Raw genomic sequence first — 14606 nt, 5'->3', positions numbered from 1 at the left:
AACATTTAAATGCGGACAATAAGACCATCTAATCCAACAACATGCAGTACTGATTAGAAACTCTATGTCGTGACTGATTGACTGATTCCTATGAATCATTAAAGCTTTATATGTTCCAGAAAAATCAGCATTATAATAACAATGGGTCAAGTGCAAAAAACACCCCTTAAGTATGCATATAGTGCATATCACACCCCTCCCATGCAAAAAACACCTCTCAAGTTTCAATTTGGTGCAATCAAGTCCCTTTGGCACATTTAAAACCAAACTTGACCAAAATACCCTTAGTCAATAATTTTATAAAAATACAAAAAGGACCATAAACAGTGAACGCCTTGCACACCCATTCTGCAATTCTGTGTTGGGGTTTTTTTTTTTTATTATTATTAGAATAGAGATGTCCCAGGTGGCAATGACCTCGGAGGCTGTGGTGTTGATGGGGGAAACGGTGGCGGAGGACTGTGAACTCAGGGAGGCGGGGATGGAGGACGAGCCAAATGATGAAGAAGATGACTCCAATTATGAGGACGACGGCGATGAGATGGCAGAGGAAAGAGTGGCGACCATGGATATGAAATTGGTGGTGGTAAGCGGAGGGCAGCGGCGCCGCTGCGTTAGGGTATCCTCACTTCTCTTCTTCCTCACCGCCACCACCCATACCATTCCACAGAATTATGTGTTGGGACGGCAACCCCCTCTCTATCTCCCCTCTATAAATATTAATATATAATTAAAGGTTAAATTGTAAACTGGCGCAACTTAATGGGCATTTTCGGAAGATTAAAAGGGCAAAATGGGTATTATAATAATAATTTATATCCGATTTTTGACAAAGGGGTAATTTTGCACAATTTCAAAAGATTAGGGGTGTTTATTGTACACTTTTTCAAATAGGGGGTAAAATTGCTACACAAAGTATACTTGAGGGGTGTTTTCTGCACTTACCCCTAATGACAAAAGTATTCAAATAGAGAGGTTTTGGGTCTGTTTGGTTGGGCTTCTGTTGGGCCACTTGCAGTATTCAGTTGTATCTTTTGATCTAAACCATGTTTGCTTTTCTTCTTTATTTTACACTTCCTGTTTATTTTGTTGCCCAGTGGGCCTAATGACCACTGTTGGGCGGTGGAGTTGGCCCATTTTTCTCTGTAAATTGTTTTTTCTTTTTGTACCATACCCAAAAAATATATATATATACACACACACACACAAACACACACACACAACTACTTTACGAAAGATCACTCGGACACAATACCACATCCATATGGCCCAAAACATGGACATCAAAAACCCAAAACGTCTTATTGCCCCAAAACAGGAACAAAATGTGTACCAAACTTCATTTCTCTTCCTAAAACAATTCTAACAGTTTTCAAAACTCAACATGAAAACTGCTTGCCAACATGATATTGTAAATTTTGATGCCAGAATTGCCAATGTAATAACATTATTGGTTTCTTTTAAACATACGTTGTAAATTAACTCATTGACCATGCTAACTGCCAAGTGTTATTTTGCAAATAGACATATCATGTTAGGAATTATGTCTCAAATTCCCATTATTATTAGTTTCTATTTTGAAGTGTATTTTTATGGTAATTTCTTATAGAGATATGAATTGGGCTCTAAGAAATTGTAATCCTTATCCACAAAGGAATTGGGTATGTGACTCTATAAATAGACACTTATGCTATTATTGAGAGTTATGAGTTGAGAGAGATGTAGCCTCATGTGGGAGTACGTTGATGGTAGGGGTGAGTTATGGGTTTGGTAGAGTGAACACTGATGGCGAGAGGGAGTCTCGTGAAGTACACGGAGAACTCGGTCAAGAGTTTGTATGCATAGTCTGGTGTTGAAATTCTCTAATATTGTAATATCTCTACATATATAGTGAATCTCTTCTCATCCGTGGATGTAACCCTAATTTTGGGTGAATTACGTATATATCTTGTGTCGTGATTTGAATTGTTGTTTTCTTTCTTTCTTTTGCTTCCGCTGTGCCCCAACAACTGGTATCAGAGCCAAAAGTGAAGGAGATCCTGTAACGGCCCGAACCCGTGGGTCCGGACCGTTAACCGGGTCCTTGCCCTGACCCGAAGTTAACTAGGTCATACCACAGACTTCTTGAGTCCACACCTATCATACGATCCTATCCAGGGATTCTAAGCATCCTAAGATGTAACTTTGCAGAGAGGTTCAACTAATACAGGTAAGAAAGGAATGATCAACCGACTGATGGGCCTTCATCAGCCGGTTGACAAGGCAGGATCAGCCGGCTGAAACGAAAATGATTACTCTCGGGACTTTCATTGTGCAAGCGTCGATCGGCTGATGATGGAGGTTCGGTCAGCCAAACCTAAGGTTTCGGTCGGCTGATGGTGAGGATCAGCCGGCCGAGCAAGGCCCTTCACAACCCAACTTACTGGAAATGCATTTTAATTTTGTTCAATACAAGCTCAACCTATTCCGAATCTGTTATGAAGTCAAATTTTCCGAATTCACAGCAAAATATTCAACATTATACAATCAAACATAACTTCACATCCCATGTGTCATTAAATATTAACATAGTCTCAAATCTACATCAAAATACAGTGAAGTATCTTAATTATAATACATTGGCATAGATTTCAATTTTGATTACATCTTTCCAAAGTTTGAGACTTTACAAAAATTAGCAACTACACAAAAGGTGACAAAAATTAGATTTCTAGTCCTCTTCATGCTTATGAAAGGTTTGCGTCTCCTATTTCTTTTTCCGGCCCTGAAAAATATTAAATGTAATGGGATGAGCATAAAACTCAGTAGGTGGTGTCTAAGACACACCTCTTGTAGCCCCATGAATCCAAACAATGAATAGGACAATTGGAAGCGAGGTCATGCTAAACTGGGAAAGATACAATATCAATTACAAGCAAATGACATGCCATGAATGCAATGTTATGCATGTCACTCCCCATTTTCCGAAAACATCCATCGCTTCACAAACTGTTAATATAACCCGGCCTTTGGTGACTTCGCAACGACACAAGAGAAGGGTTGGCTACTGTCCCTGACCTTTGGTACCTCCGTGACATCATTTGGGGCCCAGATAGCTCAACCACGCTAGGACGATCTCCCTAATTCCCTCTAGGTCATATTAACACATCGGCCCTTTGATGACTCCGCGGCGACCGGGTTTTCATAAAATCATTTTAACCAAAACGTTTCCCCAAAATTCCTTTTTCATTTGTTCAAAATCATTTCCCTTCATTTATGCCCCATAATATGCATGTATGTCTCATGTATGCAATACTAGGGTAATAAGGGATTTCCATTCAACACAATAAAGTAAACTTTACAAGAATTCTAAGAAAAATTACTCATGCCTTCATATGTCATCTCTAGCAATTTATCAACACAATAAACATAAAAAATTAACATTTAGACATGCTTTTCATACAAATCAACAATTACATATAATTACATGCTTCATATATACAATTAGGTCATTTATGAGATAATTAAATCAAATTAAGCATGCTTGACAACAATTATAGTAGAACACTCACAATGGTGCAAGAAAATGGGAATTAAAGACCCCTACATCAATCTAAGCAAAAACACCCAATTTCTCAAACCCTAGGATTTAGAGATCCCCCCAAATGGTGGCTAAATGAAGATTGCCTCCGAGCAACTTGAAGATCTCGTCGTGAGCTTTAATTTGACGCAAACGGCACTTAAAAATTCCAAGAAATAAGGGAAAGATCAAGATTTAAAGATCAAAATCAAAAGAAAAAGAAAAAGTCTAGAAAGAGGGAGGAAGAGAGAATCCAGTGGGAGAAGAGAGAGAAAATGAGAGATTCCAATGGCCTTAAAAGCGGCTAATGGTGGACCACACCAAAAATTAGTTTATTTACTTTTTTTCTTTTTCTTTTTAATTCCACCATAAACATATATATGCACTAACTATACAATAACCACATATAACACATTAAATAAAATAAATATGATGCAAATGAATCCAACTAAAGCCCCCGTACTCGACAATTCCGGTAGCAGGTCCCACACGGGATCGTCCGGCTTAAAAACTGAAAAAAAAAAAAAAAAAAAAAAAAAAAGGTGATGACCCTTGCATTTCAAAGAGCCCTGGACTCAATGAAATACCCCAAATAACTCTCGGACACAATCAGCACACTTCACAATGTTTGGTGCGCAAAACGGCAAAAGACGAAAATGCCCTTGCAGGGACAAAAATTCCGGAAAAATGAAAAATGCCGAAAATTGGAAACATCACAGATCCAGAAAACACAAGAAGTCTCAACATGTGCTACAACGGGCTTCAATTGTAGGTGGAGTCAATCGGCTTAGTTACATGGTATGGAGCTTGAGTAGTCAAGGTGAAGCCTTGGGGTTTTAACTAATTGAGCAACGTATAGTGGGGATAATCCGAGTTCTGCAATAAGATCGAGAAGATTGAAATGGCAGAAATTTTCTAAATTCAATTGCCATGAGAAGCAATGATTGATGTAATGGAATTTGAGCCAACGTGGAGATTATTAGGAATTATGTCTCAAATTCCCATTACTATTAGTTTCTATTTTAGAGTGTATTTTTATGGTGGGCTTTAAAAAATTGTAATCCTTGTCCACAAAGGAATTGGATATGTAACTCTATAAATATACACTTAGGCTATTGTTGAGAGTTATGAGTTAAGAAAGATGTAGCCTCGTGAGCTGTCAAGAGTTTGTGTGCATGATCCGGTGTTGAAATTCTCTACTATTGTAATATCTCTGCCTATATAGTGAATCTCTTCTCATCCGTGGATGTAACCCTGATTTTGGGTGAACCATGTATATATTTTGTGTTATGATTTGGATTGTTGTTTTCTTTCTTTCTTTTGCTTCCGCTGTGCCCCAACATATCACTCGGTCTAAATTTTGACATTATACTATATATATATATATATATATTTTATTTATTTATGAAAAGTGATAAAAGTTTTGACTCAATATATATTTATCTTTTATTTATTTAAATATTTTAGATAGAGAAATTATATGTCTATCAATCACTAATTAAAATCGAAAAAAATCTTTGTTGAACACATATGATGCAAAAAAAAAGTAAAAGCCGATAGGCAAGTCTTGGATTACTCTTTAAAAATGATAATATTTTTTTTTTTTTCACTCTGGTAAAATGTACATTCCAAAACAATTATAAATTATTGTAGAAGGTCTGGTGATTAGGTGACAGGATCTTCTGGTGAGGAGGCCAGTTTGGCGAGTTCATACAGATCTTTAAACATATCACGTTAATCCATTCTATATTAATAATTGAAAACCTCGATTCTTAGGACGCCTAGAATAATGCATCAGCCTCTATTATCGACGAGAGTCACGGTTCTGTATATTTCTTTGTCGAGAATAATTTGGCAAATGAGATCTCACCTCCTTATATTGGCATTTGCCCTCTCTAGTTATGTACAATAGAAAGTTCTAGATGAATGTTCTAAAGTTCTCCAAATGCTAAAATATTTTAGAGAAGACTGTACACATAAATCTAGACAACCCTATACCATTCTAGAGAATTTACAAGTTTAGACAACTCCATACCATTATAGAGAATTTTGTAAGGGTCCCAGAGAAGTCTAAAATAATAATTACTGTATCTTACAGCAATATATGATATTAAACTAAAACATTTAAATGCGGACAATAAGACCATCTAATCCAACAACATGCAGTACTGATTAGAAACTCTTATGTCATGGCAGATTCCTCCTATACATCACTAAAGTTCTATGTTCCAAAAAACTAAGCATTATAATGACAAAAGTATTCAAATAGAGAGGTTTTGGGTCTGTTTGGTTGGCTACTTGCAGTATTCAGTTGTCCTTTGATCTGGGCCATGTTTGCTTTTCCTGTTTATTTTGTTGCCCAGTCTACTTTGCCAAAGATCACTCGGACACAATACCACATCCATACGGGAAGCAAATTCAATAAAGAAAAGCACCGAAAACGTTTTTTTCTCAAAAGTATATTGAACATGATTTTGTGATTGGAAAACCCTGAAGCCTGTACTTTGGAAAATGAAGCAAGGACATCAAAAACACAAAACGCCTTATTGCCCCAAAACAGGTGAGGGGACAAAATGTGTACCAAACTTCATTTCTCTTCCTAAAACAATTCTAACAGTCTTCAAAACTCTACATGGAAAATGCTAATAGTGTTGATACCCAAAAAGATATTGTAAATTTTGGTGCCAGAATTGCCAATGTAATAAAATTATTGATTTCTGGAAGTTCCGGAAAAACAGAGGACTAAACTGGATGGAATTAAGCAGCAGACTCCTTGGCAATCTCTTCAATGCCACTAACCATATAAAATGACTGCTCAGGAAGGTCGTCGTATTTACCATCCAAAACCCCCAGTCAAAATGATAAATCAGCATATACATCAAATAACATGATTTGGATTAAAAAGCAACACAATCTGAGAGAGCAAGAAATTTTGTCCATGGTCAGCAAGAGACACTTAAACAGAACACATCCTAGATCTACTCTACAACTCTTACAACAAACATGATCTAATGCTTAAATTTTGCCCCCCAAAAAATAGGGGCATTCATTCAATTGGCAACTTTCAAGCTTTTTACAGTTTTTTTCACTTCATTCTTGGAAGATCTTACCTAGATTTGTTGCTTGATAACATATAATGCTTGTTGGTAGACCTTATTGAAGTTTACACAACTGTTGAGTTTATTTTCAATACTTCATCAAGACAAATGTTACTTACACAGCTATTTTCATTTCTCAAAATCTATACTCATAAACTGTTAGCTAATTATTAGATTACTAGTTTCTTAATTATTTAATGACATTTTAAGTATTTCTATTTCTCTAGTTTTAATTTTTAATTTTTGGTGATTTTACTTTTCTGTTTTTTTCTTTTAGTAAAAAAACTAATTCTTTCTTTTAGATTTTAATTTTCATTTTGATGTAGAGGTTAATGCTTGATGTTAATTTAGTTTTTATGTCATATAGACTTAATTATATGTATACCAATAAAGGTAATGACTATTAACTGAAAACATACTATGGAAGGTTGAGACTTGATAGTAACTGAAAAGAGAACAAGAAAAGGTTGCAGAAGATAGTAACTTGATCTTCCTCGGCTTCGGTTTGGACATTAGAAACAATTATGAGTTTTTGAAACTGGAAATCATATCATTCTTATATTATATGCTCGTATATGATTATGGTTCCCCATATCCCCCTACCTGAACTAATTAGAAACAATTAGGATTTCTCTCGTTTCTATATCCATTTCATGTCATATCCATGTAATGTGTCCATATTCATGCTTGTTAGGTTTCAATTATGCTTATTCTCAATGAAATATTAACTTCAAAATGAAAATGAAAATGAAAATGAAAATATATGATTCAAAGTTCAATTGTGTTCAGATAACTAAAAAGCAAAGGCAGTAATAGACTTACAAGTATATCCCATAAAAAATAAAAATAAAAATGATTCCAATGAAAGAAGAAATATAAGCATCACGAAGCACTACAAAATCAAAATTTAATCACCTGGAAGTTGGTAATGCTTTCTTTCCGGTCCACGTATTTTCCAGGGGGTCCAGTGAACACTTCGGCAACATGGAAAGGTTGGCTTAGGAATCTTTGTATCTTACGAGCACGAGCAACAGTCAACTTGTCATCTTCACTGAGCTCGTCCATCCCCAAAATGGCAATAATATCTTGAAGATTCTTATAGTTCTGAAGAACCTTCTGACCACCCCGTGCAGTATTGTAATGTTCTTCTCCCAAAATATGGGAGAAAGCATGCGAAATGTAGAGTCTAAGGGGTCAACAGCAGGATAGATACCAAGCTCAGAAATCTGACCATAAGAAGCCAACATACACATAAAAAAGTGAAGGTTTGAAGAAATTGGTATCTGTGTTTCCAGTAAGTGCCAATTGTGTATGCCTGCCGGGACTACACGGTTGTGGCATCCAGATGCGCAAATGTCGTAGCAGGCGCTGGATCTGTCAAGTCATCAGCAGGCACATAAATAGCTTGGACAGATGTGATGGAACCTTTCTTGGTAGTGGTAATACGCTCTTGAAGGCCTCCAACATCTGTAGCCAAGGTAGGCTGATAACCGACAGCAGAAGGGATATGACCAAGCAATGCAGACACCTCTGAGTTAACCTAAGTGTAGAAAGCACAGAAAATGGCTGCAATTAGCACCATACCATTAGGAAACAGAAGGTAATATATTTCAACATAAGAAATGGGGGAAGAAAAAGAATTTGCAATGGAGTGAACCTACTTGGGTGAAACAGAAAATATTATCAATAAAGAGTAGCACATCTTGTCCTTCAGCATCTCGAAAATGCTCAGCCACAGTCAGCCCAGTTAGCCCGACACGAACACGAGCGCGAGCACCAGGAGGCTCGTTCATTTGACCATACACGAGAGCACACTTGCTATCACTCTATATACAGAGAAATAAGGGAGGAAAAAAAGAAATGAAATAAGACAAGGAATAATTCATGGAATCACATAATGAAATCACTGATGAAGAAACAAAATAAGAATTGTAATTAATGGGCCTGCTTGTCTCCGAGCTTAATGACACCACTCTCAATCATTTCCCTGTACAAGTCAGTACCCTCTCGAGTACGTTCTCCCACACCACCAAAAACAGAGAAACCACCTAAACAAAGAGAAGGTATGACATTTTATATATTGTAAATATTCGCATAATAACTTAAGAAGGAATTTGCTTGCATTATCAAGGAACCAACCATGAGCCTTGGCAACATTGTTTATAAGTTCCATAATAAGCACAGTCTTTCCTACACCAGCACCACCAAAGAGCCCAATCTTTCCACCTCTTTGGTAAGGGGCAAGGAGATCAACAACCTGATGACAATTTGAAGGGAGATAAAATAAGTAAATATAGACGCTCTAAGCAGATAATAAACAGAATATAGATCAGGTAAATGAAAAAGTAATATCCACATATCATTTCAATAAAAAAGAAGGGAAGGAAGTTAATGTACCTTGATTCCAGTAACAAGGATTTGCTGTTCAGTTGCCTGCTCAACAAAGGCCGGAGCTTCTCAATGAATGGGCAAAAAGTGATCAGTTTCTGTTGGAATTCGAAAATAAAAATATCAATACACAAGCACTAAAGCAGCAACCTCAATATACAACATGTTAATAATTCTGGTTCCTTACTTAATTCACCCTTCTCATCAATAGCCTCCCCAATAACATTCATGATTCGGCCAAGTGTGGCCCTACCAACAGGCACCTAAGCACCCACGGAGGGAACAAAGTGGTATTAGTACCAAGATGTATAACAATGAGAGAAAAAGCGGCGCCAAAATATGTGCATCACCCAGAAATCATATACCAAGGCCATTTCTATTTTATTTTTAATTTAACAAAATGAAGATTGAACCAGTATAATTAACGTCTATACAGAAAATAGCCAGGGGACTGTTGTGAACATTCTTCAGTCAGACTTGTCAAAAAAAAAAAAAAAAAAAAAAAAACCCAAAGTAGAAGAAAGCCCAAGAACAAAAACCTATCCAACCACATACTTATATTTAAACAAGCAGTCAATCATATGAAGACCCAAAAAGAAAATAATAATAATCATCTTAAAGCATAAAGACATTTCATATACATACCCATGAAATGGACAATTTTCGTACAGCAAAAGCTTAAAGGCATTTCATATACAAAATAATGAAATGGACATCAAAGGCAAAATTTAAAAAGAAAAAAGCCTTACAGTGATAGGAGAGCCAGTGTTGAGCACTCTCTGCCCACGAACAAGCCCTTCGGTCCTGTCCATGGCAATGGTCCTCACCATTCTCTCACCCAAATGCTGAGCCACTTCCAGTACCACTCTTATCGAATTGTCCATAACCTCCAGAGCTGTTAAGATCGGAGGTAACCCCTCATCGAACCTCACATTGACCACGGCACCGATCACCTGACAAACGCTTCCGATCGCACCAGCACCCGTGAACTCGTCCGTGATCTTCCCGCTCGGCCCGCCGGGCTTCGCCCACGGAGGCGACGGAGATAACGCCGGAGCGGCAGCGGAGGTGGCGTAATTGACGGCGCGGGTGAGGAGGAAGCCCGTTGGAGAAGGGCGAGGGATGGGAGATGGGGAAGGAGATCTAGGATTTGTGGCTTTGGAGAGAGAACGGCGTAGGGAGGAGGATCGGAGGAGAGAAGAGAGGAGCTTCCGAGAAGACATTTTGGGGGTTTATTTGAATTTTTTTTGATCTGATGAAAATGGGGGTGGTTTGCAGAAGGGTTGTGGATCAAAAGATGAAACCGGTTGTTTTCAGGCTGGCGGAGTGAATAGTTGTGTCAAGTGTGATGCTGAAAGTGTGAGTGATTTCAGAGTAATGCTTGCATCCTGCGCAGGGAGGATGAGCTTCATCCTCCCTGCTGACGTGGCATTCCCATGTTGACACGTGTCTAAAATTAAAAAATAATAAAAATATTGTTAATACCAATTTGTCCGGGTCAAACCCGTTTTCACCACCTCTTTCTCTCTCAAAAGGTAAGTTTGGTGCAATGGAAAAAGGAGGAAAGAAAAGGTGATTTTATTAAAAAATTGTGTTTGGCAAAAATGATTGGAAAGAAAAGAAAAATGATGGAAAGTTTTGGAGGGTTATCAATAGACTTGAATAGTAACTTCCTTATCCTCCCAAAAATGGGAGGAAATGGAAAGAAAGGGAAGGAGAAGCTTGTTGAATAATTTTTTATGTCAAATTTGCCCACACAAAATCAAGGATTTAGTTTGCAAAACAAGAATTACATACCTTGATTAGTTAATTTAGAAAAAAAATTAAAACAAAATCCATACATACAAGTTAGCAGTTGCAGAGAGAAAGAGGGGGGCAAGCTTGTGTGATACTCCCGGATTTCCGAATGCGGGTTGACTAGGCCCACGCCCGAATATCCGAGGATATCAAAAACGAATCGGTAACAAACGAACACAGAGTACAAAAGAATAAATAGGAATAAATAATTTACTGAAAGAAAACTAAAAGAATAATCAAATAATAAAACCACTTATTAAATTTTCATTAATAATAAAATCATTTGATACAACAAATCCACCATTAATACAACTCGGGAACCGATATTGTGTAGACCCCTAAAAACCAAACTGAAAGCTAAAACATAAACGAATCTCCTAAGTAGAATCGGAAGAATGAAGTAGACGGATCCCTGCTCAACACGAACAACCTCTACTCCTGACGAACACCTGAAAAAAATAATGGTGGGTCAAGCCCACAAACAAGCTCCACTCTACTACAGTTCAAGCAGAGATCCGATACACGTATACATCCTAGTCAATCCAATAATAAATAGTAGTCCATATACATATATAGATACACACTATATGATGCTCACTGGAACATAGGTCGGTCTCAACCTGAATAGAAGGTATCACGCAAATCGCACATAAAGTGAGCATGAGTAACTCGACCTATCAGGGCACCTAGATGTCTATTATGCCCAGTTATCCATCCTAGGCAATATATATGCACCCTAACCATGATCCTGAGACTTAAGCTCATATCATGGCACCATAAAATATATATATATATATATATATATATATATATATATATATATATATATATATATAATCCATCCTAATCCAGAACCTAAAACAAACATCCGATATATCATCTAACTGATTCAGCTGACCTGACATGAAAATATATATGTTTAACATTTGTTTGTTAATCCATTCAGTTATATGAATAGGTAAGACTTAACGTTTTTAGTCAATCCGTCCCTAATATGCTACCGTCCTATACCGGTACATATAATGCATATGATTTATAAATGATGCACCATCCAAAGTAATATATCACATAAATCCATAGTTGATGCAATAATCTAAATACATCAAATAATTCATAGATAAACATAATAATATAACATCATGTTATCACAAAAATAGGAATGACTTATAAATTTATTTAAGCTTCCTAAATCACATATCCTACACAAACTGAATCTTATACATGCTAATATTTTATAATACAGTTACGTAAGCATTCTCCATATCCAATTCATCCTACACATTTAATTTCAACCACTAGAACAATTTAAAAGATTAAATCCATTCGTTTGTTTAAAACATTCAAATAGCAAGTATTGTTATGATCAAGTCTATTTAAAATTTAGGGTAAAGTACAGCCACACCTCCTGAGATTTGACAAAAGGACACTCGGATGAAACTTATCTATTTTTTGGACAAAGACACCCCCCGAAGGTTTAAAAATGGACAAAGACACCCCTTTACATGAAAAATTGACCAAATTACCCTTTAACCGTTAAGGAGACTTTTTTAACTTTACAATTTAATAAATTGGACCAATCTACCCTCATGAACAATTGATGCATAAAAAAAAAAAGTAAAAAAAAAAAAAAAAAAAACTTTATATTGTTTACTTTTTTTTTTTTTTTTTTTTTGTTATTTACTTTATAAATGTCCCAACTTCTTAAAAATGTATACGTCTAAAATGATTTTTTGATCCAATACATATATTTCAAGCAGATACCATCTAAACTTTATGCATGCCTTTGTTTTTTTGTTTTTTTTTTTTTTTTTTTTCCTTTGGTTTATTATTATTATAATTTTTTTAGATGAAAGAATTAAGCATCTTAATTTAAAAATAAAAAGAAAAAGAAAAGAAGTAATAACCAAATATAATTTATTTGAAATATATGTATTGAATCAAAAAATCATTTTAGACGTCTACATTTTTAAGAAGTTAGGACATTTATAAAGTAAAAAACAAAAACAAAAAGTGAACAAAATAAAGTTTTTTTTTTTTCTTTTTTTTTTTATGCATAAATTATTCATGATGATAGATTGGTTCAATTTATTAAATTCTAAAGTTAAAAAAGTCCCTTAAACAATGGTCAAAGGGTAATTTGGTTAATTTTTCATGTAAAGGGGTATCTTTGTCCATTTTTGAACCTTCAGGAGGTGTCTTTGTCCAAAAAATAGGTAAGTTTCCTCTGAGTGTCCTTTTGCCAAACCTCAGGGGGTGTGGCTGTACTTTACCCTAAAATTTATTTAAACTCATACCTAGTCCCTATTTAATGTTCAGGACCCTCTAAAATCAATTAAGATCTATTTAATGCTGTTTCCGAAACTTCCCCAGGTAAGGCTCGAGCTTTTGTCCTAATTCTCGAGCACCCTGCTTCAGGCTCGAGCATCCTATTTTAGGCTCGAGCTTTTTACCCAATTGCTCGAGTTTTTTCCTTCAGACTCGAGCTTTTCATCCAATTGCTCAAGCTTTCATTTTCAGACTCGAGCTTTTCATCCAAGGCTCGAGCTTTGCCCCCAAGGCTCGAGCACTATAACAAAGGACCGAGCCTTGTTAAGCGAATCAACCTAGAATTTTACTGTGAATTCATTCCTTATTTGTTTCAGGAATCCTAGGCATGTTTTTACGTTCCATCAATCTACAGATATGAAAAATACATAATTTAAACATGTAAAACTTCATAAAAGAAAACAAATCAAATATGTGAATTTAACCATTCATACTACAAGAACAACTATGAACCAAATTCATAAACCTATGTTCTAATCCAATTAAACATGCATAAATATTAAATTTTATATGATAAAAAATCCTGAAATCTCCTAGGCATGTATAGAAACACAAATCTAAAAGAGAGAGATAGAAGAAGAACTTGCCTTAAATTTTCGGATCAAAAGTTAAACCTCTTCTTCCTTGATCTTCTCTTTAAAAGATTTTCTCCTCATTTCTTCCTCTTCCTCTTTCTCTCTCTAACTTTCTCTCTCTAGAATATATCACGTACTATAATATTTTGAAGCCTCCTACAGACTTATACTTATGTACATATAGGCTAAAGAAAATTAACCATAATCCTAATTCCATTCCAAGTCAACTTAATAAAGAAAATAAAAAAAATAAAATATTAAAAAGGTAACGTAAAATATGTTACGTATATAATTTATGTATCCTTATTAAATAAATAAATTATATACATCCCATTATTTATTAACAGATTATCTAATAATACTTAAGTTGCCATAATATTATCCATAATATTATAAAGTAATTTAAAACATGATACGTATAAAATCTATATATATCCTTATTATATAAATATATAAAAATATACGTCAAGTTAAATATTAATACTCTAGTTACCATAAAAGTAATTTATAAATTACTTTTCCTTTTATATATGTATATAATATATATCTATATATATACATACACAACTATCCATGGGTAATAATCCATACTCATCCAACTTCCTAATCAAGTAGTTCATGAGACTCAATTGGTTGGCCTATTACTACTAACCATAATTGTGATACCCTTCGGATCCGAGACACGGGTTGATCAGGCCCAGGCCCAAACCCGAGGGAATATCAAACAATTAAAGTATTTTAAAGCGAACACAGATGACAAAATGAAATAATAAAGATGGAATAAAACTGAAAGAAACATTAATTATAAAACCCTTCATGCACAACTGAAAAATAAAACTCCAATCCTCCAAAACTTCAAGGTTA

General features: G+C 35.5%; 1 pseudogene; it reads right to left on the bottom strand.

Annotated features, from left to right (window-relative positions):
- Nucleotides 1-7399: 7399 nt before the first annotated feature.
- Nucleotides 7400-10420, bottom strand: LOC132283968 (ATP synthase subunit beta, mitochondrial-like; annotated as a pseudogene).
- Nucleotides 10421-14606: the final 4186 nt, after the last annotated feature.

This window comes from Cornus florida, unplaced genomic scaffold (assembly GCF_030987335.1).
Source record: "Cornus florida cultivar Cherokee Brave unplaced genomic scaffold, ASM3098733v1 CherokeeBrave_3.0.0_Hap2_Chr11, whole genome shotgun sequence".
Taxonomy (NCBI): domain Eukaryota; kingdom Viridiplantae; phylum Streptophyta; class Magnoliopsida; order Cornales; family Cornaceae; genus Cornus; species Cornus florida.
Note: the sequence above shows the minus strand (reverse complement) of the source record. Positions and strands in the feature narration are given on the sequence as shown.